The 25,703-nt window shown below is 39.9% G+C and overlaps 1 protein-coding gene and 1 long non-coding RNA gene across 3 annotated transcripts in view; one reads left to right on the top strand and one right to left on the bottom strand.

Annotated features, from left to right (window-relative positions):
- The window catches only part of CHST9 (carbohydrate sulfotransferase 9), a 306,919-nt gene extending 303,705 nt beyond the window's left edge, over positions 1–3,214 (bottom strand). For both annotated transcript variants that reach the window (XM_051851321.2, XM_070050355.1), the window contains exon 1: positions 2,994–3,214. The gene's annotated coding sequence lies outside the window, so the exon portion shown is untranslated. The remainder of the gene's footprint in view (positions 1–2,993) is intronic.
- The window catches only part of LOC103349313 (uncharacterized), a 144,927-nt gene that overhangs the window by 31,097 nt on the left and 88,127 nt on the right, over positions 1–25,703 (top strand). Inside the window, exon 2 of the long non-coding RNA XR_007921501.2 lies at positions 6,474–6,610. This is a non-coding gene — a long non-coding RNA (uncharacterized lncRNA). The remainder of the gene's footprint in view (positions 1–6,473; positions 6,611–25,703) is intronic.

Here is a 25,703-nt window from a genome sequence, read left to right as displayed (position 1 = left end):
CGCATCTGCTGGATCACTCCCCAGATGCCTACAGCATCTGAGGCTGGGTGGGGCCAAAGCCATGAGCTGAAAACTTAATCCAGATCTTTCACATGGATGATGGGAATTCCTTCACTGAAGCCATCACCACTACTTCCCAGGGTCTACATTAGCAGGAAGCTAGAATCAGGAGCTGGAGCTGGGATTCAAACTCGGGCACTCAGAAATGGGGATTACGGGACATGAGCATTTTAACTTCAATTCTATTTTTAATTATTTTTAAAATTATTTTAAATATTATTTTATTTCCTTTTAATTCTGTTTTTCCAGGAAGTTTTTGAAGCGCTGTCACACAATACTGTATGGATAGTTTTTTTTATTCACATTCTACATAATGTTCTATATTATTCATATTCAACATTTTCATGGGAAACAATGTGTGTTTCTTAGATGTATTTAATTTGGAGTTTGGATATTAAGCTGGTTTCCCATTTTGTCAATTCTTCCTGGGAAGATGTCATATGCCCATGGAAGCCACCCAGCTTTCTTAAGTCAGGGGGTGTTTAATACTTTGCTTCATTAACCGGCGTTGCAGCTCACTAGGCTAATCCTCCGCCTTGTGACGCCGGCACAACAGGTTCTAGTCCCGGTTGGGGCGCTGGATTCTGTCCCAGCTGCCCCTCTTCCAGGCCAGCTCTCTGCTGTGGCCAAGGAAGGCAGTGGAGGATAGCCCAAGTGCTTGGGCCCTGCACCCACATGGGAGACCAGGAGGAAGCACCTGCTCCTGGTTTCGGATCGGCTTGGGGCGCCAGCTGTGGCGGCCATCGGAGGGTGAACCAACGGCAAAAGAAGACCTTTCTCTCTGTCTCTCTCTCACTGTCCACTCTGCCTGTCCAAAAAAAAAAAAAAATACTCTGCTTGAGAACATCAGTTGCTACCCTTGTGAGCATGAAGAAAGGGAGAGACTGTCACCAGGAGAGTTCTCCAGCTGCACTAAGTTTCAGCTTCTCTCTGGTAACAAAAAGGTAGGCAGGTGAGGATGCACTCAGATTTCACTAGAATACACGCAAGCTTTAGCTAAATACTTTAAAACTTTTTGATTTCTCCTTTCATAGAAAATGAAATGAAAGTTGCTATTGTGAAATGAAAGCAAAACAACAGTTGCCAAACTTGGGTCAACATTAGATGCTATTACAGCTTTCAGGGAATGTATGAAATGAGTAAGTACATTTTGATACCTGTGAAAATAAAACACTGCTTTAAGTGAGTGGGAAAGAACAGATGGTTGGTAATGATTTAAAACATTTATGTTTTGGACTGCCACCAACTTCTGTATTACAAAATATGGTGTTTAGTTAGCACATACCAACATCTAGATGCGAGAGGTGCTCATTTTCTGGAGGATGCCATTATAATAAAGGAGAAAAAAAAAACTAAATGAAATAAGGAAAATTCTTGTTTTTTCCCAAGGTTTTCAATACTTTTTCTTATTGACTATATTCAATTAAAATGCTTTCAATGTGATGGGAAGATGTTCATTTTTCCTCAATTAGTAGTCTACTCTAAGCACCCAGGTGTTGTATGTTGTCTGAACACATCAGGAGGAATTGTGATTTTTGTCCTGTATCATATTTAATTCAGCCTGACTGAAGCTCTTCAAAGCCCTTTGAGCAATAATAAAATCTGGTAGTCAATGTACTTCTGCCCACGAAAAACAATAACATTTCCCTTCTCCTCAATTTGGTAGACAGGCATATGGTGTTATGATCATGTACTGGAAATGGCAGGTGTCAGGCCACTGAATCAGGAAGAGAGAAATATTAAATATGGTCACGCTGTGTTTTGGTGTGTATATAAAAGAATTTCATGTCCTTTAAATTCAAGCCGTATAGTAACTAAACTGGCAGAGATGGATGAAAGTAATGCTTGAGGTTAAAGAGAGGAAAATAAACATTGATAAATTATACTCTTAATTATCTGAAAAAATTGCTAAAAGGGAGTCCTTAATAAATGTTTAATAACATCCATAGTGTTATGATTTGGATCTAACTGCAAAATGGGGGGGGGGGGACTTACATAAACACACATTCTATATTATTTACATGTCATGTCTTTCAAATCCCTGGGAATGGCCAGGGCACAGCTTGCTGGTAGGAAGGAGTTGAGGGTGGACCTGCAGGGAAGGAAGACAGGAGAAGCAGCAACTCTAGCCTTGGCACCTGCGCACCTAGTTGGAAACAACTCCCGAAAGGCATCAAACATCGCACCTTGCAGCCTCTCGCAGAAACACGCTTATAGGCAGGATGTTCAGAGGGGCAGAGGAGCGAGCGGCTCACCGTGCGAAAAGTAACAGCAGCAGCAGAATCCAGACCACCGCGCAATTCCTTCCCTCCTCAGCCCGCCTCAAACCCTGTCCTCCTATCAGCTTCCCCGAGCCCTGGCACCTGGGCCATCTGGGCACCTGGGCTCCCGGACGTCCTTACTCCCCGCCCACCTGCCTGCAGCCTTCCGGAGGTCGGGGAGTTTGGTATGGACGTAAAGCAGACAGGAGGCAGAGATGCACCTCTTTCTGCCAAACATGCCCGAGACCGGATAAAGCGGCGTCTGAAACTCAGGCCGGTGCTTTCTAGTGGCCCCTTCCCAACCTCCACACGCCCTCAGCCGGGGCTGGCACCGCGCTGCGAAGTCCAGGGGGCCGCGCCTGGGCCCAGGAGTCCCGCACAGGTAGCTTCCAAGTTGGGGCACAGTCCTACTACGCCGCCCCTCTCAAAGTTTTGGGGTCCTCCTTATCTTCTACCCCCTTGGCCTTTTCCCACCCCAGCACGTCCCCAAAGTGAGTGGAAGTAGGGGGTAGAAAGGAGAAAGAAAAATGCTTCCCGCATCCCACCTGGAAAGGTGAGGCTGCACTTCCCCGCCCACCCGGAGCCCGCCCCACGGTGGGTGCCCAGCCGCACCCCGCAACCGCGGCCCCTGCAGTGCCCGGACCCTCAGCCGCCAAATCCCCGCGCTGTTACCTCAGAAGCGGCCGCCGCTGGACGCCTGCAGGTAGCGCTTTTGCAGGAGCCGGACTCCGGGAGGAAACTTGCGGGGAGGGGCAAACTCTCCAGGACCTGTCCCCGCCGCGGGCCGTTAGGTGGCTGCGAGCGGAGCGAGTGCGGAGAGCAGGGGCAGCGCGGAGCCGGGCGCTCGCCCTCGCCCGGCCGGCCGGCTGGGGCTGCGGCGCCGCCTCCGCTCCCGCCCGCCCGGGCGGCTCCGCCTCCCTCTTTTTATCTCCCTGCTGCCCGCTGCCCGCCCTGCCTTCCTTCACTGTCTGTAGTTCTGTGGTCCCCTCTGGCCTCTGAGTCTCCGCGCCGGCGACGCGCGCTCCCTCTGGGCCCTGGCACTGTCCTGGGAATGAAGTCCCACCCGACCCCTTCTCCCTTCTCCCCAGCCTGCCCCTCACATTTCTTCCCGGTGTTTCCCACGGAGAGTCCTGAAGGACTAATCAATAGGTTCACAGGCTACCAGGAAACACTGCCTCCAAAGTCCTACCGTTTCTAGGGCTTCGCCTACCAGAGGTGTTTTTGTTGATTTGTTTGTTCATTTGTGTGAACACATTGATTATGATAGTTCAGTAAAGTGCTTGCCGGAAGTAAGGCCAGTGTGCGTGTGCGGGTGCGGGTGCGCTCAGGAGCAGGTTTGTGTAAGGCCCGGAATTCATAATAATGAGCCAAGTGGTCACTTAGAATATTCCAGGCCTGCTGAGTCTCTCAGGCCATGCAATTCAAAACCGGACAAAGTGAAGTTGGCAGTTTGTAAAGAGCCTTGCAAAGACCAAGACTAGGATACATTCTTGTAATCATTAGAGAAAGCAGTTAATTGAGATTTAAAAACTAGTTCTGGAACAGTATGCTAACAAGAATTGGATCAAACTAGGCCAAATAAAATTAAGTGAACCCTTGATCGCTGATTTTCTATTCAGGTCATTTCTATAAATTAGCAAAGAAAAACTAAACTTTTCAAAAGCATAAAGTAGATAAACTGACTTTATTACTGCATTAGAACTTGGTTATTGTTCAAGCTAAACCATTAGCCTTTTGCATTTTCAGTAGGTCTTATTCTTACTAATGTTTTAGGAATGACACATCTGGCATTGGGAAACTTTGCTTCATTAAAAAACGCAATTATAGGACTTGCTGAATGATTCTGATTTCTTTTAAAAAGAGTGATTTTTTTTCTTTAGTGACAGGACTTTTAAAATGCATTTTACAAATGTAAAAAACATGTAGCATGAAATTTAGCATCTTAACCATCTCTAAGGGAAAAATTCAATACAGTTACATACATTCACATTGTTATAAAACAAATCCCAGAACTTGTTCATCTTAACAAAACTGAAAATCTGTCCCTCAAACCACTCCTCTTCCCCTGTTCTCCAACACCTAGTAACTACCACTGTACTTTCTGCTTCTATGAATTTGACTATTTTAGACCTCTGAGAGGATTAATATCCCAAATATACAAAGAGCTCCTACAACTCAACAACAGTAAAAGTAAAATAACTTGAGTATAAAATGAGACAAGTGCTTGAATAGACATAAAGGTTTAATTTTGGATTTCTATGCCTGCTGGTTTATTATTAACACTCAGGCTCTGTCTGTCTTTCATAAAGGGAAGGGCCTCATTTACCACCAGAATGAACTTTTCCTGAGTTGCATTTGTAAAGATACGAGCTAGTGCTCCCTCAGCTGCACTTACCTGGCGATTGATGAGTACTCCTCGAATGGATTAAACAGTTTAACTTACTTCATCTTGATTTGGTCTCCTATGTGTCACTCTGTGTACTATGAATCCTTGGAGTTGTAACTATCAATCAGTCCAGAGCAGTGAGGATATTTGGGCCAATAAGGCCTAGACTCAGTTTCTTGGTTGTTGCAAGCCATTCAACTTTTGTGGCTTGTGTTGTCTTATTTGTGAAATAAGAGAGTTGAGCAAGAATATCATTTCAATATTTCTAAGCTTAAAACATTTTCGTAGCCAACGTAAGGAACTTCTGATTGAATTTGCCTGATTGATAGACTGCTAGGCATTGTTAGCTCATTATAGGATGTTTTCAGTCTTTACAATGTATTTCATTCATTTATCTACCAGCATAAATTAAGTACTCAGAATTATACAGTCTACCATTCCTCGACCTCTGTCCAAAGTCATTAAATGTATTTTTAAAGTTAAGGAAATTGAATTTTATTAATATCAAAGGTTGATAACTAAAGGATCAAAGAATTACCAACAATGGACACCAAGCATTGCTCTCCCATGTGTCTTCTCATGACATTTGATTTGGGTTATATTAAGTGAAAAATACCACCTTGTGATTTTGTAAACCAACTTGATTTTTGCATAATGGATTATTTCTAAAACATTGGTTCACAGCATGTTTCCAAAGTCTCCAGTCTATTAATTTTATTTGTTTATTTGAATTTCTTAAAATGTTTAACTATTGACAGTTTCTGGGAAAGTAGGAAGCTTGTGGATCCCTGATCCTCTCATGGGTAGATTGGTAACAACTGCGATCAAAAAAGGAGGGTTCTGCAGGAAATCTCAAAATCTTAAGATACATTTGATGGCCAGAGTGCCTTCGTGGAAAGAGGACTTCATTGTATTTTTCCCAAATAAATCTGAGAATAATGAAGATATCATTGGGATAAGCGTAAGAAGTGCAGTCGGGGGCCAGCGCCGTGGCTCACTTTGTGAATCCTGCACCTGTGGTGCCGGCATCCCATGTGGGCGCAGGGTTCTAGTGCCGGTTGCTCCTCTTCCAGTCCAGCTCTCTGCTGTGGCCCGGGAAGGCAGTGGAGGATGGCCCAAGTGCTTGGGTGCCTGCACCGCATGGGAGACCAAGAAGAAGCATCTGGCTCCTGGCTTCGGGCCGGCGCAGTGCCGGCCGTAGCAGCCATTTGGGGGTGAACCAATGGAAGGAAGACCTTTTTGTCTGTCTCTCTCTCTAACTCTGCCTGTCAAAAAATAAAAAAAGAAAAGAAATACAGTCAAACTTATAAAAATATAACTAATAGTGTGAGAATGAGCCCAGGGAGTTGCTCCCAGAGGTGAAAGATGTAAGGGGGATAGGAGAAGAGAAAATGAAGGAGTAGGGAAACATATTTTCTTGGCATCCTTATGTAAAACAAAAGCCAATTTAAGATATGGATACAGTACTGGTATGGGATAGTTCTTGCTATTTTTGAGTTTGTGCTTTGCTTTAATCATGCAGATGTTAACGATGACTTGGCTTAATGAATGGCCAAAATAAAAATTCAGCAGAAATTCATTTAGCACAATATGTCAGGTCATGTGGGTGTTGCAAATACTTCTAAACCATCTTATTTATGACTCCAACTGTTTTGCTGAGGAAAAGCAGAGATATATTTACCTGGAAAGAGATATTTTTATAAAAGTCAATAGAGAATAGCTTAGTAGCTACAGTAGCTTTATCTTATCTTGCTTTTATTTTGCAGTGCAAGAGTAAAACTAGAAAAATATGATTGATTGTGATCTATGCTGATTTACCATCAAGAAAACATGGTTGTGCCACCAAACTAGAAGGAAGGAATGGCACAACATTGAAATAGAAGCTGGAAGCCACCATATCCAGGTATTTCTGGGGAGAAAATAAACATAAATAACACTTACAGAAAGGCAGATTTGAATGTTGTTTAGCAAGATTCCAGCAGTTATAAAAGATGGAGAGAGGCTTGAAGAGTTGAATTTGGCCACATGAAGTTAGGGAAGTCTTCTCTCCTTAGGCTCAGCTCGTCATCTACAGCAGCCAGGAAGTCCTTGAACTGGTGGGCTCTATGGATATTTGCAACTTCAAAATTCCCATGATGCAGTTCTTCCAGTTATTTTCACATTTACATATTGACTTATCTGCACACTGACATCCAAAGTGAATGCTAATCAGGAATTTGAAGTTTAGTGTAGTTTTCTTCAGTAGAAGAAGTTCAAAGTACAAAAAATTGTGAGCACAGAAGCATATAGGACTGATGATCAGAAGTCAATCCACAGAATGTGGAAGATGGTATTGTATGAAGAGGAACTTTTCTGAAATTAAGTAAGAAAACCTTTTAATACGTTAGCATGAGAAACAAATACAGAGGCCGGCGCCGCGGCTCACTAGGCTAATCCTCCGCCTTGCAGCACCGGCACACCAGGTTCTAGTCCCGGTTGGGGCGCCGGATTCTGTCCCGGCTGCCCCTCTTCCAGGCCAGCTCTCTGCTGTGGCCAGGGAGTGCAGTGGAGGATGGCCCAAGTCCTTGGGCCCTGCACCTCATGGGAGACCAGGGTAAGTACCTGGCTCCTGCCATCGGATCAGCGTGGTGTGCCGGCCACAGCGCGCTGGCCGTGGCGGCCATTGGGGGGTGAACCAACGGCAAAGGAAAACCTTTCTCTCTGTCTCTCTCTCTCTCACTGTCCACTCTGCCTGTCAAAAAAAAAAAAAAAAAAAAAAAAAAAGAGCAAAGCATTCAATCTTTCCAGTCAAGGAAGAATGTGGGCACGTTAGGATTCACCTCTTGCCCATCAAGCATGCCATAGGGATCTTTATAATTTGGGGGCCATCAAAATTATTGTCTGATGGAGACATAAAGGAGAAATTGTCTCTAAACTTAACTCTTTTTTAAATAGCATGTTCTTCTCTTGAAAATTAAGAAAAAATTAAGGACCAGATATATATAACTAAAGCACAAATTAAGTATTCAGAGTATGGAAAAAGGGGATTTGGAAGGGGCAAATACCTTAGAGAAATAACATTAGCTTACTTATAAATCAAGAAGAACCATGAGACTTAAAAATTTTTAAGTTCTTTTTATTAGGGCTGGTATTGTGACTCAGCAGTTTAAGCTGCCACCTGTGATGCCAGCATCCCATATGGGTACCACTTCAGATCCTGCTCTCTACTAATGCGCCTTGGAAAGCAGCAGGAAACGACTCAAGTACCTGGGCTCCTGCCAGCCATTTGGGAGACCTGGATGAAGCTCCTGACTCCTGGCTTCTGTCTGGCCCAGCCCTAGCCATTGTGGCCATTTAGGGAGTGAATCAGAGGACTGAAGATCTCTCTTTCTCTCTGTATGTCCCTTTTTCTCTTTCTGTAAGTCTATCTGTAAAATAAATCTTTAAAAAAATATTTTAAAAATAGTCTTGAAAACTATTTCAAATTTTATTTTATTTACTTGAAATACTGAGCAGAGATACTCCATTCGTGGGTTCACTTCCCAATTGCTTGCAGCAGCTGGGGCTGGGGCAGGATGGAGCCAGGAGCCAGGAACTTAATCCCTATCTTCCCATGTGGGTGCCAAGACCCAAGTACTTGAGCCATCACTGCTGCCTCCAAGGATACATATTAGCAGGAAGCTGGACTAGAGAGCAAACTTCAAATTATATCAAAAATAACACTGACCACATAGTAAAACTAAAAGATAAGTAAATAAAAATGAAACAAGATGGGCTGCCATTATTTCTATGTATCTGTTGACTGAATAAAACAATAATTGAAGGTCAAGTAACTTAGAATAGTCAGCACATAATAATATCTTGGTAAATAGAGCAGGTCAATACATATATATTGATTGGTTTATTGAATAAGAACCGCTTGCAGTTATTTTAGGAAAATTAGTCATTTGGGAAGTTACATATGTAATTTTTAAACTGAGAAAGTACAAATTTCCTTAAAACCTTCCCAAATAGTCATCTTTAAGTCTTAAGTAATGCAACTTTATAATATTTTTATGAGATAGTTTTTATGTATAGCAAAACCAAAACTGAAAATAGAAACGTTGTGGAAATATTAATGTGTCTTTATATAATGAAATTATATTTTATGTCTGATGGTTTTTAATCAGTGGTTAAATAGGGAAAATTCTATGTGAACATTTTAGGAAAAAATGTAACACTATTCTATAAATGAATATGTGGATCCTTAAATACTTATTTTTTAAAGTGGGTTTGGAACTTTTTATATGGCCAGAGACAGTGGGTAATTACTTTAAGACCCTAAGCCTAAGTCAAAATAAAGTTAATTTGAAGTGATCTGAATTGATGAGTGCCCTTCCATACTCTAAGTCTCAACAGTGCCATGTCAAAGGATGAACTGATGACATACCTTTTCTTGTAAAATATTTTATTAATAATTCACCAAGCCTGGCCTGTCTAAACAGCATGGGCATTATCTGTTAGTGCTTTTGATACAAAAATTAATGTGCTGATGTCTAATTCAAATCATATATCATTAAATTTAGATTTATGTTTACATGAAAAAAGAAGGGTTTATTAGTAATGAACAAAATAGAAAAATAATTTTGTGATTGCTATCAATGGTGTGTGATTGTGTGTGTGTGTGTGTGTGTGTTCTTTTAAAAGAGAGAGAGAGAGAGAGAGACAAAGAAAGCAAGCTGGAGGAATTTGATGAAATCAAGAGAGTATGTCAATGATGTTTCCTAAGATAAAATACAGCATCAGAGGGCACAGAGTAATTCTAAGTCCACCCCTCCTATGCAGTGACATATTTCCTTGTCCAGCACGGGGAGTCTTGTGATATACAGTTCACCTCACCAAATCTAATAGTATTTCAACCCAGAGGGACGCAGACCATGGTGACTGTCCTAGCCTTTTAGAGGAAGGGATCCCACTGATTGTGATTCAAAGTGTGTTATTCTTAATGAGAAGACTTCTTTTTAATGGAACTAGATAATAATTTTCCAAAACTGATGTATAAGATGAAAAATTAGATTCATATTAAATACCTTATACTTAGTAGGCTCATAAAGTTAGTATAAATTATCAGCAATGTGTTACAAGCAATATTTCTAACCTTGACACTGAAAATGAGTTGAACACAGAATCAATTCAGCTAAATATCATTAAACTGTTATTTATTTATTTATATTTGCATGTATGTCAACATACAGTTAACCTTTAGACAACTTGGGTATTTGGTTTATTTAAAAGTAATATTTTCCCTCTTGTAATAAAAAAATCAATTTTTAGAAATCCTGCTAATATTTAGAAAAGAGGAAAGAAAGAAGTTAATATATTAATATATTATATATTTACCTTCCTGCTTTTGTACTTGTGAGAGTTAATGATAATGGGATTTAAAATTGAAAGGATTGCCTTATTTTAGGGAAAAAGAAGGATGCTATTTCCAGCTTATAATTGTGTATGTAACTTGAATCTCCAGCAATAAGGTAAATGTAAACATATTTGGAATATGATCTCTTGCTAAACTCTAATTCAACACACTTCTTAACATATATGATAATACCCAAGAAAAAAATTTCAAAGGAAAACGTGCTACCTTATTATATTTAAGGCTATGGGAAAATTATAGATTTAAGCATTTGTAGATTGATTTTTAAAATATTAAAATATCTTGATAGGATATCACTATTACTTTAAATTTTTTCACCTTCTTCTCTCCTGTTATTTCCTGTTCTCTGCAGTAGCCACTACTCTGAGCATATCAATTCTTTGAAAAATGTATTTTATTTATCTGAGAGACACAGAGATACAGACAGATAGAAGGACAGGGTGAAATCTCCCATCCTCTGGCTCACTTGCCAAACGCCTGAAATAGGCCTGGGCCAGGTAAAAGCCAGGAGCTTGGAACACCCTTCTGAGTCTTCTACATGGATGGCAGATCCTAACTTCTTGTCCACCACCTGATGCCTCTCCGAGTTCAAGTTACCAGGAAGCTGGAGTTGGGAGAGGTGCCATTAGTGAAATCCAGGGATTCTGATATGTGATGAGGGTATGCTAAGCAGCTTCTTAGACCATAAGGGAAAATGCCTGTTGCATTAGCATATCAAATTTTTATAAGATGTATTTACTTGAAAGGCAGATAGGGGTGGGGAGAAAGATTGAAAGGGGGGGAAGGGAGAGAAAGAGAGAGATATCTTTAATTATCCAGTTCATTTCCCAAATGGCCACAACATCTGGGTCTGGGACAGCCCAAAGCCAAGAGCCAGGAACCACATACTGGTCTCCCACATGGGCAACAGGGGCCCAAGAATCTAGGCCATTATCTGCTGTCTTCAGAAGTGCATTTGCAGGAAATCGAATTGAAGCAGAGCAGCAGGGACTTGAACCAGCACACTGAACGTGGGATGCTGTCATGACCCTGGCTCCAACACTTCAATTCTTGATTTCAAAATACCAATCCTATTTTGTAAAAACCTCTATGCCCAGAAATGCCTGTACCATAGATATATACAGATTCAATGTAATTTTTGATGTTGGCTCAAATATTTTTTAAGCTTTTGCAACATTGTAGCTGATGCATCTTTCAAGGCACTGTTTAACAAAGCTGCTCATGGATGTTCAGTCTCCATTTTTCAGACATATTTGACTGCACTTCATGGAGTACTAAATCACTTCTACATTATGTACATGTCCAGAAACTGTAGAATTCTCCTGCTATTTTTTTTTCAACCATTCTTGAAAGCAGAGGAGTAGAATACTGGTACTGTTCATGCCTCTGAGTTAGGTGTGCAAATATCTTCCCCAGGCCAGCAGTGTGCCCATGTCTGTCAGAAAGCTGACTGAAGACTTCAGCAGAAGTGAAAAATGAAATAGATTTCAGAATGAAAAAGCAGCAGGAAAGAAACCGAAGGCCTCAAAAATGAAACAAGAAACAAATTCATAACTTCATTATAAATATGGTAAATACCAGGAATTAAAGCATGAAAATGGAATGTTCAGCAGGCATTTCCCAGCCATGAATAAAATTCTAATTCACCTCTCAGATTAAATGCAATAAAATGGCATTACTTTTAACCATGGCAAATTGTCATAGGCACTGAACAGATGAGGATGAGACAGCAGCAAAGAGATGATCTTAACAAGCACTGGAAAAGCATCAAGTTAGGAAGGCTAAGGAAAAACTTGGTGCTTGTTATTTCTTCCTACTTCACATGAATATTTTGATAGCATGTCTGTTGGTGAAAAGAACTGGCAAATATTTATAGATACTATTGCCTACCTTAGGTAGCCTGTCACTTTAGTAGAATAAACATGGGCTTTCCTAAACATTTGTTGTTAAATTTAAATTGTATCTGCATGAGAACAATTATTTTTCTCAAACCATCTTTTTCTACTACATATTTCTTGTCTACAGGAAAATAAAATAGAGGACTAAGTAACATGTGGCATAATCATTCATGACTTTTATCTACTGTCTAAATGTCGGAACATAAATGAATGAAAAAAGAACACAGCACCAACAGAATTAGAGATGTGTAGATTGGGTATTATTACTATTTTTAATCTGCATATGAAGGCACTGGGATATGTGAATTCTAGGAATATTCTTGTCACTTACTCTGCTAAGTTACTTTTGAGGCCTATAACCTCAAAAAACTATGGAAAACGGAAAAAGAAGTGTAAGAAATAAAAGTGTAGGCCAAATCAAATCCTAGCTTAGTGCCTGGCATACATAGAAGCAAGCAATGAGTTATTTATTGATAGAATTCAAATTAGTATAATATTTGTGGAGTTGGCACTGTGGCATAGAGGGTTGGGCTACTGCCTGCGGTGCAAGCATCCCATGTGGGTGCCAGTTCAAGTCTCAGGATGCTCTACTTCCAATCCAGCTTCCTTCTAATGTGCCTGGGAAAGCAGCAGAGGATGGGGAGACTAGTATGAAAATTCTAGCTCCTCACTTCAGCCTGGCCCAAACCTGGCCCTTGCAGCCATTTTGGAAATGAACCAGCAAGTGGAAGAGTTATCTCTCTCTCTGTTTCTGCATTTCCCTTGCTATAGCTCTGCTTTTCAAATAAATAAGTAAATCTTAAAAAAATTATATTTTTGGAAAAGATCAAATAATAAAATATTTTTTGACCTACATTTACAGTTAGAAAAATGAAGATATTTTAGAGAGTATGAATTTTGTTGGAAGCATCGATGGTCACAAAATATTATGTTCATGTATGTGAAACTATTTCCTTTGTTCATTAATTTAACAAATATTTGGTGGCCGGCGCCGTGGCTCACTTGGTTAATCCTCTGCCTGAGGTGCTGGCATTCCCATATGGGTACCAGGTTCTAGTCCCGGTTGTTCCTCTTCCAGTCCAGCTCTCTGCTGTGGCCTGGGAGGGCAGTGGAGGATGGCCCAAGTGCTTGGGCCCCTCACCTGCATGGGAGACCAGGAGGAAGCACCTAGCTCCTGGCTTTGTATCAGCCTAGCTCCGACCATAGCGGCCATTTGGGGGATGAACCAACAGAAGGAAGACCTTTCTCTCTGTCTCTCTCCCTCACTATCTAACTCTGCCTGTCAAATAAAAAAAAATAAAATAAAATAAAAACAAGGGTCTCTTCCCACCACAGAGATCATCCAGAATGCCTGCAAGCCCATCTTATTAAAAAAAAAAAAATATTTGTTGAGTGTCTCCCATTCCCACAGGGGCTCTGGGATTGCCAGGGAACTGAACAAAGCAAATGAGGTTCTGCTGTCACGGTGCTTGTACTCTAAGGGGAATACTCTAGCATGCAAATAAAAAAGATGGAAACTTTCTGCTGGAGAAATAATGACAATTAAATAATAGCTAATGGGGAAAGGGAGAACTGAGTGGTAGTTGTTCAGCAGAGGAGATGATGTTTACATTGAGTCCAAATGGCTAGGGCACAGTGTTTCAGGCAGAAGGATCAGCTGTTCAGGGTATAAAAATGAGAAAGTTTGCTGTATTTAGAAAAAGGAAAGGAAATCAAATGGGGTGTGGCAAGGTGATGCATCATGAAGTAGGAGACACATAAAGAAGTAGGAGAGTCCAACTCATGGAGGGCTTGTGGGATATGAGGAGGCATTTGTACTTTATTCAGTATACAACAGAAGCTTCCAGGGGGTTTTATGCAGAGTCAAGTCTGTATTTCTTGGTAATGAATATAAATAAACAACAATTTGAGTTAATATAAAAGTTGTGTTATTTTTCCATGGATTGGAAAATCTTCTAAAATAGAAAAAAATCCTCTTTCAGGAATACTCCAGATTTGGGCCTACCTCTAGGAGAATGGAAGTAGTTTATTACTTAAACATGAGGACCCTGCATTATTCACACATCTATGCAAACTCACATAATATAGTATGTTAGTTATTTTTATTTCTATCATACATCTTTAATGAAAATGATAAATCACCCTACTGGTATACCATGAAATTCAGGATCATCCCTATAATTAATTCTGGTGAGCTTTTGTATATGGTAACTCACGGATCTTTCATTTGACTAAAAAATGCTCTGTAGATTGAAAGTTTCTCAGTGTTTCAATTTTTATCAGTAGTATTTCCATCAAAATCATGGACCTCTAGACTTTCATGTCTTGAAACAACAGGAAGCTCAGGGGCTTGGCTGGCTTTCTGAATTGTTAAGTTGCAGTTTGAACAGCACACCCATGAGGTGGACCCCACAGACTGTTTTCTGTGATGGGAAGCAGCAGGTCCTTATCTCATTGCCCTTTGAATGCTGACTGTGTTCCCTGGTGTTTGGAATTTTTTTTTCCCACTATTTTGCTGCCACTGTTTTAATCATGTTGTAAAACTGTAAACTTTCCAAATCCCTTACAGGCAACATAATTGGGGAAGAAAATGCATCTTAGAGTTATGTCAGAAATTGTAGGCTTAACTTTGCAAGAGACATGATCACGGGTAAGAAATGTGAAAATTTAAACAAAAGCAAATATATGTAAAACTTATTTCTGCAGATTTAACCTGAGACCAACCTAGCCTTGAGTCATGCAATTTTCATGTGTTCTAAACAGAATCCTATTTCTACCCCTTTTAAACTACCTACTCAAACATCTCTAGTTTTTCTTATTAATTTCAATAAATTTTGCAGTATCTACAGACATCCTTTTATCCATAATCTAAGGGCATAGCAATGCTTTTAAGGAAGGATACATTAAATGTCATGGAACACCATTATCACACATGATGTCCAGATTAGAAATGACAATATTGGGAATGGAAGAAACGAAGTACAAGAAGAAAGGAAATTTTAACTATTTCATTAGAAGATCAGATTTAATTTTATTAAAACAGATTACAAGACTTGTATCCATATGGATATATGACACATTTCTTTCTACTTACTCAAAATTTTCCCCACAATTTATTGCCTTGGTGTACTGTTTTGAAAAAGTTACAGTTTTCCAATTCTTAAAATATTAGCTCTCTGTGGTAGATTTTCTCTGCTAGCCCCTCCACATTAAAATGCAACCATCCCTGTGCTGGAGACCTGTATGGAATCTATCCACAGATGGCCTTGCCTTTTGGCTTCCAGTTGTGTTCCCAACAGGGATAGTGGAATAAGACAGCAAGAAGGGAGATAGAGAAGATTCCCTTGACTCCCTCTTTTCCAAGTTACCTGGGAGGGGACTTCCCAAAGTCCCAAATGTCACTCTCAACACTCCCCAACACACACACCTGCTCTGGGCTGCATAATCACTCCTCCTCTCAAGCCTAACAATATTAACTGTGTACCTCCTCAGTCCTTTTTTATATAGTCCTGGAGTTCTACACTAGTCCTCCATAATTTCCTTAATACTGATCCATATCCTTGAGAAAAAGTTTATTTTTATAGATTTATAGAAATCATAAATGTGGACTTTAAAAAGAATATATCTGTCTCCAGCTTAGTCACATCGTTAAAGTGTTAGGCCAGAGATCCAGCCTTATTAATTCACTAAATCATTCACTTATCACTCATTACACATATTTCTTGGGTGCCTACCTTGTTTCAGTTGCTAGGTTGGCACTGGGGGTGTAAATATAGCAAGTCTCAAGGTGCTGAGCACCTCTTGGAGAAGAGCAAAGATGTGTTTTATGAAGAAATGCCTGTGAGAGGACATCAGGGCCACTATGCCCTGGCGTAGCAGTTAAGGAGAATCAAGGAGAGTTTCTAGAAGTAGCAAAGAAATTCAAAATTGAGGAATGGGGAATAGTGGTCAAAGACCGGGAATGACAAGGAAGGGAACTTTTGGTCAGGAGGAAAAATATCTGCATGAGTTCTGGGTGAGAGAGAGAGCATGGTGATCAGAAGAACAGAAAGCAGCTAAGCACAGTTGGAGAAGATAGCAGGAGGAATAAGCAAAGGAAGTCACACGTGTTAGCAGTGGTCTTGTATGTGTTTCTAAGGATGTAAACTTTATTCCAAAAGCAATGAAGAGAATGAGGTTATAAGCAAGGGAATAATACTCCAGGAAGCTCACACTGTCTGCAGTGTGGAAAATGTGCAAGGCTGGAGGCAGGAAAATGAGTGAGGGCTTTCATATTAATCTGTCCAGGAGATGATAGTAGCCTGAACTAATGTCTTAGCTGTAGGAATGGGATAAAAGTGGCAAGAATGAAGAGGTTTTATCTGTAGGAAAGTTACTGCTGGCAATTCAGGTACTACTGTACCAAACTGAACTTCAGAATATGCATGACTCTGCTTAGCAATGTTGATTTGAAATTTAAACTTGTCATAGCCTTTCAAAAATTGCATCCAAGTGTTTTAATTATTGCTGAAGCAGCCATTGTTAATAGATTTTGTGGAATACTGATGCTGTGGTCATTATAATAATCTGAATTGAAACCATCAATATAGTTTGCCCACAATAAATATTTGCAGTCTTTTTTGGTTAAAAAAAAATCCCATGTTTATAATATACCTTAGTGATAACAGATTCCTGTTATATACCTTGCAATTTCGTTTTGTCTTTTCAGGTTAAAAAGAACTAGTCTTAAACATGAATAAAATAAAATAATTTAGTATTTTAAAAAATTTATAACTTCCCCTTGCAGTGCAATGGTATTCCAATAATAAATTTAAAATGCAACTCCAGAATTGCTCTTTGTGAAAAATAAAAGATTCCTGTAAATGCCATCTTTATGATTCTTAGAATCTACTTTTTTGGCAGTCTGACACATATTAAACATTGAGTAAGGTATTTTATTATCTTTTGGCCATTAAAATGCTATGCTTAGCACAAAGAAATATATATGTATTTTAAGGATTTGTTTATTAGAGGGAGAGTTAGAGAGTTTGATAGAGAGCTCCCATGGTTTACTCCCCAAATGTCTATAATAACTGAGGCTTGGCTAAGTCACAGGCAGAAACAAGGAACTCCAGCCGGGTCTCCCACATGAGTGGAGTATAATTGAGACATCATCTGATGTCTCTCAAATATATCACCTATGGATAGGAAGCATAGGTGAGACACAATGTCAAGCATTCCTATATGGGATGCAGTAGTCCCAAGTGGCAGCTTAACCCACTGTACCTTAATGCACACACCCAAAGAAATATATTATCCTTTTTCATAGAGGGATATAAACTTCTAAATTACCAAGTGTTTAAATTGATTATCATCTTGGTGACTTGCCAAAAAATTGTTATAGTGTTCATATATGCCCAAAATAGTTACCACAAACTCAAATGATGATCAAGAATAGATTTTATATAGAAAGGAGGTAGAGAAATGCACATTTTAAAAGTGCTTAAGATGTGACAGCAATAAAAACCTTAAAAACAAAATGTTTACATTTGACTAAGTTCATGAATTTATTTTGATGAAATGAATCTGTATTATTGAGTTATTAATCTTTCCTAACCCCAAAGAAAATAGATGATCTACTGAGGACTTTTATGTAAGATTAAGCTAAACTGACCCTTAATAAATTCCAGTTATCACTTTAGTTGTAGCTGGTGAGGAATTATATATAGTCCTATTTCCAGTTTAATGTACAAATGTTTGTGGAAGATTATCGTATTTTCATCCACATTTTCTCTTTTTTCAGGTTTATTCTGGGGATTCCATGTGTGTTTCTGAGTCCTCAAAGTGTAAATAGTGCATCACATGTTATATTCCTGATGACATTCATCTCCCTGTATTTTACTATCACAATGCTGACACTTTTTTTTTTAATGTACTAGAAGAGAAATTCATTTATTTTTCTTGACTTTTTTTAAATTTTACTTTTTCAGTGAATGTGTATGCCTTAAACAAACTTGGGATTCTGACTCATTAATCTATGAAATGTTGAAAAATTGGTTTATATTTTGTATCTGCACAATAGGCAAAGCTATGGTTTGTCTTTCCTTAAAATAAAGTTTTTTAAGGGTCCTAAGACCACTAATGGTAACACTGCGCACTCAGATATACTCTTCACTTCCTCATCCTACTGCTCTCTTCTGTATATAGAATTAGGCTTCAAATTTCTACCCATAACTTTAAAAATAAACTGGAAGGCAAACTCCATAGTACTTGTATGATAAATAGATAGACAAGAAGTAGTAGAATAGTGTTCTATTGTTTGGTAACAAATTACCACAAATTTAGCAGCTTCCTGAAACACCCATTTATTAGCGAAAAGCATCAGAAGTCTGAGCATTGCATGGTTAGATTCTCTGCTCAGTATATCTCGGGCCAAAATCCAGGTATTGGTGAGGCCCCATTATTATCTGAAGCTCAGCGGCCACTTCCACAGTCAGAATTCAGTTCCCTGTGGTTGTAAGACTGAAATTTCCTGTGTTTTCCTGACTGTCACCTGGAGGAAACTTTCAATTCCGAGAGACCAAATACATTCTTTGTCAACAGGATCTCTCACTGTCCAAAGCCAGCATCAGGGAATCTCCCCGACGGGATTCCTTATCTCCCTAAAAATTCTCTTATTTTTCTCTTATCTCTGATCTCAGATTTAAAAAGTATGAAAAAATAAAATATTAAAAAAATTAAAGGGTCATGTGATTAGCACATGCCTTCCCAGGTATCTCTTTATTTGGAAGTCAAAGGATTTTGCTGATCATTAAGACTGCAAAATTCCATTCATGGCAGAACCATTTTTGTTGAATAACTAGAGACAGATGTATGTGTGCAAGTGACTGAGAACCTTGTGAGATGTCTTAGAATTTGGCCCCTACAAACAACAAGTGGACTGAAAAATTGAGCACCCAGTGTCTGTATAAGAACTATTTCAGTAGCAAAGGTAATTGATTGCTCTTTTCATCCCAAGTCCAACTAAAGTGATTATACTTTTGAGAGGTATGACATTACCAAAAGAGTCACTAGGACACAAAGGACTTCGAAGCAATAGAGAAAATTGGGATTGAAACAGTAAACCTGGAAGAAAATTCTTTCTCTGCCAAGATTCAGGGAGCTCAGGGTAGTTTACAAAGTTCTAGAGTGCTACAGGCAGTTTGTTGGAGGGCCATGGATATTCCATGCAGCATAATTTTGGAGATGTGCTGCACAAGTAGAAGGCCCAAAGTTTGAAGTAGGAAACACCACCAGAGAATGTCAGAGTCTATAGGAATACACTCAATAAAAGTGTGGGACCTCACAGTCCAAATTCTGAGCACTTCAGGCCAAGGATGAGAATATTGAACAATTGCTATTGTCGATTTGATAATAAGCAGTAAGAAAAGCAATTTGGAGTGACAGATCACCAGGGACATGGGCCAGTGACTGACATATTAAACAATCAAATGCCTATTATTCAATAACAAACATGAAACTGTGTAGAATATCTGTGGAGAGGCAATCCTAATATTGTTGTGAGTGGGGTTTTAAATTATTAGTGTCACACAAATTATCAGACTTTACATAATCAGCCTAGATTTTATAAGGTTTTTGGCTTTAACCACTTCTATGAGTCATTCTTTGGTATTGTATCTGACAATAGCAATGTGGATCTAACTTGTAATATATGAAATTTTCCAGCTTGAGATAAGCACATCAATGTTTTATTCTCAATATTCAGGGTGTTTAGTTGGTACATTAAGATCCTTATATATTTTGGTAAACTTTGGAAAACTGGAAAATTGGGCCCTTCTGAGAGCTTGGTGTTGTCTATTCCCACTGGAAGTGTCAGTGGAGCCACGTTTTCCCCAGTCAGGCTCCAGCTACAGAAAGAGGAGTCTAACTTTCTCTCAGGCACATGAATGCATGTTCTCTGCTGATGCCCAGGGAAATAAAACAGTGGCAAGAGGACTATTTCTGACTGTGCTTTTTCCGCTTGTAGTTTAATTTGAAAAGGAAGTAGCCTTCCTATGCAATGTGGTGGTAAGCCTAAGCTGCTGATCTTGGGTAACCTCAGTATACAAGCATTTTCCCTTGGGGCACAGGGGATGCTGACTTGTTCTTTCTTCTAGCCAAGCAACCCTTAAATCAGCTGGCCGGCGCCAGGGCTCACTTGGTTAATCCACCGCCTGCAGCGCTGGCACCTCCGGTTCTAGTCCTGCTTGGGGCACCTGATTCTGTCCTGGTTGCTCCTCTTCCAGTCCAGCTCTCTGCTGTGGCCCGGGAAGGCAGTGGAGGATGGTCCAAGTGCTTGGGCCCTGCACCTGCATGGGAGACCAGGAGGAAGCACCTGGCTCCTGGCTTCGGATTGGCGCAGCACGCTGGCTGTAGCAGCCATTTGGGGAGTGAACCAACGGAAAAAGGAAGACCTTTCTTACTGTCTAACTCTGCCTGTCAAAAAAAATCAGCAAACATGAGACTATATCTCTGACCTAGCAGTTTTCTCACTCTGCATCAGACACTCAGGTCATCTCTTGTGTGTCTCCCCTTTTTGTACTACTTGATTCAGTATTTTACTAAAGTCCCTTTGAACCTTACATTGGGCCTATATCATTGATTTGGCCTAGCTTTTATTCAAAGAGGGTTTTGGTGGACTGTAGCAGAATGTATGATTGAAAGGCTATGAGCCAAGTACTAAGTCCTCAGAAGATTAGGAGAAGGCAATTATGATGAGGTATGAAGGGAGCTATAGATTGATAATATTCTATGAGCTTTGGCTTACATGAAGGACAATATTACTCTGAAAATTATATCTGAAGGTATTTCAAAAAGTTTATGGAGGGCTGAGTTTTGCTCAGAGGTTAAGATACCCAAGCTCTGGCTCCTGACTTCAGCTTCCTGCTAATGCACACCCTAGGAGGCACTGGTGCTGGCTCAAGTACTTGTGTCCTTGCCATCTGTGTGGGCAATGTGGGTGGAGTCGGCTTTGCCCCAGCTCAGTCTCAGCTGTTGCAAGCATTTAGGCAGTGAACCAAGAGGTGGGAGCTTTTTGTCTGTCTGCCAATGTTTCTGCCTCTAAAATAAATAAGTAAACAAAATTTGGGAAAAGGAAACTCATGAAAAGATGGAATTAAAAAAGATAAGCTTATTTTGGTATGAAAATTAAAGTCTATGCATAATTTTTACATAATTACACTTTCCAAGAACTTTCTGAATTTCAAGCATTTTTTGAACCAAGATAAATTTATCTTTTTATTCCTTTTCCACAAACTTTTTGTAGTTTCTTCTTGTATATACTTTAAAGACCAAGTATATAAAATCAGATAGCACCTCTCAGAATGGTGCAGTTTGAAATAGTCTTCACAAGTGTGATGCTAGTCCTGAAATTGCACCAGAAATTTTATTTTCTTTAGTGTAGAGTTGATAACAGAGCATGCTTGTAAAAACTAGAATGTAGCTGTATTTATTTCAACATGAAATATAGCTACCAGGACAAAGTGGGAAAGAAAGCTAGGAAAGATACAAGGTGATTCATGTTATTTTCAGAGAGTTGTTTAATAAATATGGGAAGAAGCAAAGGAATATATTTACATACTAACTCTCCCTGTGGCTATGGTACACCATGCTGGGAGAGGCAGTGTATCCATCTGTAACACAAAGACATCAACCTGACAAATTATCGGAATGCCAGGCTTGGGTTTATCTGGATGCCTTCTTTCCTGGGCCATTATTGAAGACCTGAATATAGACTTTTATGTTTTGTCTCTTCCTTTTCCCTTCATTGACCTCTACTATAATTGTGCCCTGGATTCTAGGCATACCACCTTCTTTCATGGACTTACTCTTTTTTCTCTATCGATCAACATCACTTGGTTAAGCTCTAGCAACCTCTTTTACTAGCTGCTCCAGTCATGACTGATAGACGCTGACAGATCCTAGATAAATTGATTCACATATCTCCTTAGTGACACATTTGTGACCTATCCCCAGGTTCTTGAGCATTGTTTTATTATTATTTTCTCTGCTCTAGCCCTGATGTTATGTTTAGCTTGGCTGGAGAGTAAATTATATGGTATAGAATACAAGCTAAATCTCTAACAATATTTTTAATTGTATTCATAAAACATCAAGCACTTATCTCTTACAAGAGAATGCTCTCTGACCTCAGAGAGCTGAACCATCACTTGAGTTAGAGACACTGCTTTTCTAAGATGATAGATTTCCAAGTGCCCACTCCAGGCATATTGGTATCTAACCAAGGCCTCTTCTTTGGGTCTGTCTCCTTGTGCTACTTTTTGCTTTACCCCTATGCAAATACTAAAGTGTCTTCCTTGTTTAGGAAAGCATCATGGTATAGTAGAAAGAATGAAATTAGATACATCTTTAGCTTTGCACTCTGAACATTAGAACTTTGCTGCCTTTCCAAGTGGGATCTATTCTAGAAGTTAACATGGAAAAGGTTGGATATTTGGCACAGTAGTTGTCCTTGCTTGGGGTGCCTGCATCCCATGGTGGAGTGCCTGGTTTGAATCTTGTCTCCTCTGCTTTGGATCCAGCTTCCTGCTAATGCATATCCAAGAGGGAGCAAATGATGGCTCATGTCGTTGGATCCCTGCCATCCAAGTGAGAGACCAGGGTGGAGTTCTGCTCCTGGCTTCAGTGTGGCCTAACCCTGGCCATTGTGGACATTTTGAGGGCGACCAAAAAATGGAAGGTCTGTGTGTGTGTGTGTGTGTGTGTGTCTGCCTTTCAATCAAAGTGAGAATAGATTTTTTTAAAAAGAAATTAATGTCCATGATCTTGACATTCTACTAAAATCTTCAGGCATTATTAAAGCCCAGGCATACCCTACAAAATAGCTTTATAAATTTAAAGAAATGGAATATTATCTCCTTAGGTAGTATGCAAGAAGTCCCACACTTCTAAAATTATAAGAGTGAATCATTTGTTTCTTTAAGAAACTAAATTCTTTTAAGCCGTGAATATTAAATGGAAGTTATGAGGCCATTGCCAAGGAAAAAATTGTTTAGATTATTTATTTTATAAGCTTATTCACCAAAATCAAGCTTTTTTTGGAGACAAAAGCATTTTAAAGGTAAGAAAACCTGTAAATACAATAAAAAAAAAAACACTTAACTCAATAGTTTACACACTGCTTTAAATGATTTATCCTTATATAAAAATTCAGAGCTAGATTGCATATTCCCTGTCTAGAATCTTTGAAAATCTCTCTCTCCCTACTTAAAGCAGGACTGCAGCACATTAAGACAACTCATAGGAGTGCCAGGTGCCCTATGCTAATGAAACAGCTGAGAGCAGAGGGAGGATAAGGGAGGGACATCTGGTTACAAAACAATGAAAGAAAATTTTTAATAAAGGAGGCAATGAAACAAAGTGAACCAAGATTCTATTCTTGCTCTTTCTCTCTTTTTTCATTGTAATCATATATTGAAAAAGTTGGTGACTGAAAAAGACTGGCATGCATGTAAAATGTAGGAACAAATGCCCAGGATTTTGATAATCCATTGAATGGTATTGATCACTCTTCAGATCAGGCATTCACAGATCTTTTTGCTTTGAATAAATAAGCTGAAATCTTTTTAACTCTTTATCTTCCAATTTACTCAATGCAATGCATTTGATATAGAATTTTTCTTCTCCTTTTGGAAGAGAATAAGAGATTTTGTACACTGATAGAAACAATGCTCTAATTATGGCATATTCTGCATTCTAAATCAATTTATTTGTCTTATATTGATATTTTGTTATGGTTATGTGGGATAAGCAATTATAAAATTATTGAAATATTTGTTTTATGTTCTAATTTTTTATAATTTCACTTAGACAAAGTTGTTTTTCTTATATTTTTCTTATTTTGTTTTATTTTAAAGATTTATTCTATTTAAAAGGCAGAATTATAGAGAGGAAGAGACAGAGAGAGACTTAGAGAGAGAGAGAGAGAGAGAGAAAGAGGGAGAGAGAGAGATCTTCCATCCACTGGTTCACTTCCCAAATGGCTGCACAGTCAGTGCTGGGTCAGGCAGAAGCCAAGAGCCAGGAGCTTTACCTGGGTCTCCCACATGGGTGCAGAGACCCAAGAACTTGGGCCATCTTCCACTGCTTTTCCCCAGTACACTAGTTGGGAGATGGATGGGAAGTGGAGCAGCCCAGACTTGAACTAGTGCTCCTATGAATGCTGGCAGCACAGACAGCAGTTTAACAGTCCACAGCACTAGCCCCTATTTTTGTTCTTGTTATTGATTTTCTGGATCTACCCCATACTGATTTTCTGATGTAAAAGAAGAAATAAAAGTGAAATTCATAGTGGTGTCTTTTCCAATCTAAGTGTTAAAAGAGTGACTAATTCAGAATAAAAGAGTAAAGGTCAGTTAGAAGTTATCTGTGGTAGCATGGGGTTAGTCAGTTATAAAAAGAAAATATGAGGCCGGCGCCGTGGCTCACTAGGCTAATCCTCCGCCTAGCGGCGCCGGCACACCGGGTTCTAGTCCCGGTCGGGGCGCCGGATTCTGTCCCGGTTGCCCCTCTTCCAGGCCAGCCCTCTGCTGTGGCCCGGGAGTGCAGTGGAGGATGGCCCAGGTGCTTGGGCCCTGCACCCCATGGGAGACCAGGAAAAGCACCTGGCTCCTGGCTCCTGCCACCGGATCAGCGCGGTGCGCCGGCCGCAGCGCGCTGGCCGCGGCGGCCATTGGAGGGTGAACCAACGGCAAAGGAAGACCTTTCTCTCTGTCTCTCTCTCTCTCACTGTCCACTCTGCCTGTCCAAAAAATAAAAAAAAAAAAATAATAAAAAAAATAAAAAAAAAATAAAAAAAAAAAAGAAAATATGTTGGCCGGTGCCGTGGCTCAATAGGCTAATCCTCCAGCTGTGGCGCTGGCACACCAGGTTCTAGTCCCAGTTGGGGTGCTGGATTCTGTCACAGTGGCCCCTCTTCCTGGCCAGCTCTCTGCTGTGGCCCGGGAGTGCAGTGGAGGATGGCCCAAGTGCTTGGGCCCTGCACCCACATGGGAGACCAGGAAAAGCACCTGGCTCCTGGCTTCGGATCAGTGTGGTGCGCTGACTGCGGCCATTGGAGGGTGAACCAGCGGTAAAGGAAGACCTTTCTCTCTGTCTCTGTCTCTCTCACAGTCCACTCTGCCTATCCAAAAAAAAAAAAAAAAAAAAAAAAAAGAAAAGAAAAAGAAAAAAAAAAAGAAAATATGCCAGAAATATGCTCTAAGTTATCCATTGTAGAGTTAGAATTGCTACTAAATCACAGTCATCACCGAAAGATCCGTGACTATCATATCAAGTATTTCCCTTTTTGCTTTCACATTAGCTATTGAGTACAATGACACAGAATGCTAGGTATATCCCATAGATTGCTTAAGATTTGCTAATCATAAAGTTATGGGACGGGTGAAACAAAGGAACTATCCATCTGTATATAGGTTCTAGAAAAAACTAAATTTGTTGAAAAGCATGCGCCTTCTAACCCAGGCTAGGGTTTCTACACTTCTCATTAATCTGAGTAACAGTCTTTGTTAGTGTGGCTATAACAAGATACGTTAGCCTGGGTAATTCATAAAGAACACAAGCTTATTTGGTATAGCCCTGGAGGCTGGGGAGTCCATAGTCAAGCTATGATGAGGGTTCCTTTCTGCTTCCAAGACATTGCCTTGTTGGTGTGCCCTCACATGGCA

This window comes from Oryctolagus cuniculus, chromosome 10 (assembly GCF_964237555.1).
Source record: "Oryctolagus cuniculus chromosome 10, mOryCun1.1, whole genome shotgun sequence".
Lineage (NCBI taxonomy): Eukaryota > Metazoa > Chordata > Mammalia > Lagomorpha > Leporidae > Oryctolagus > Oryctolagus cuniculus.
Note: the sequence above shows the minus strand (reverse complement) of the source record. Positions and strands in the feature narration are given on the sequence as shown.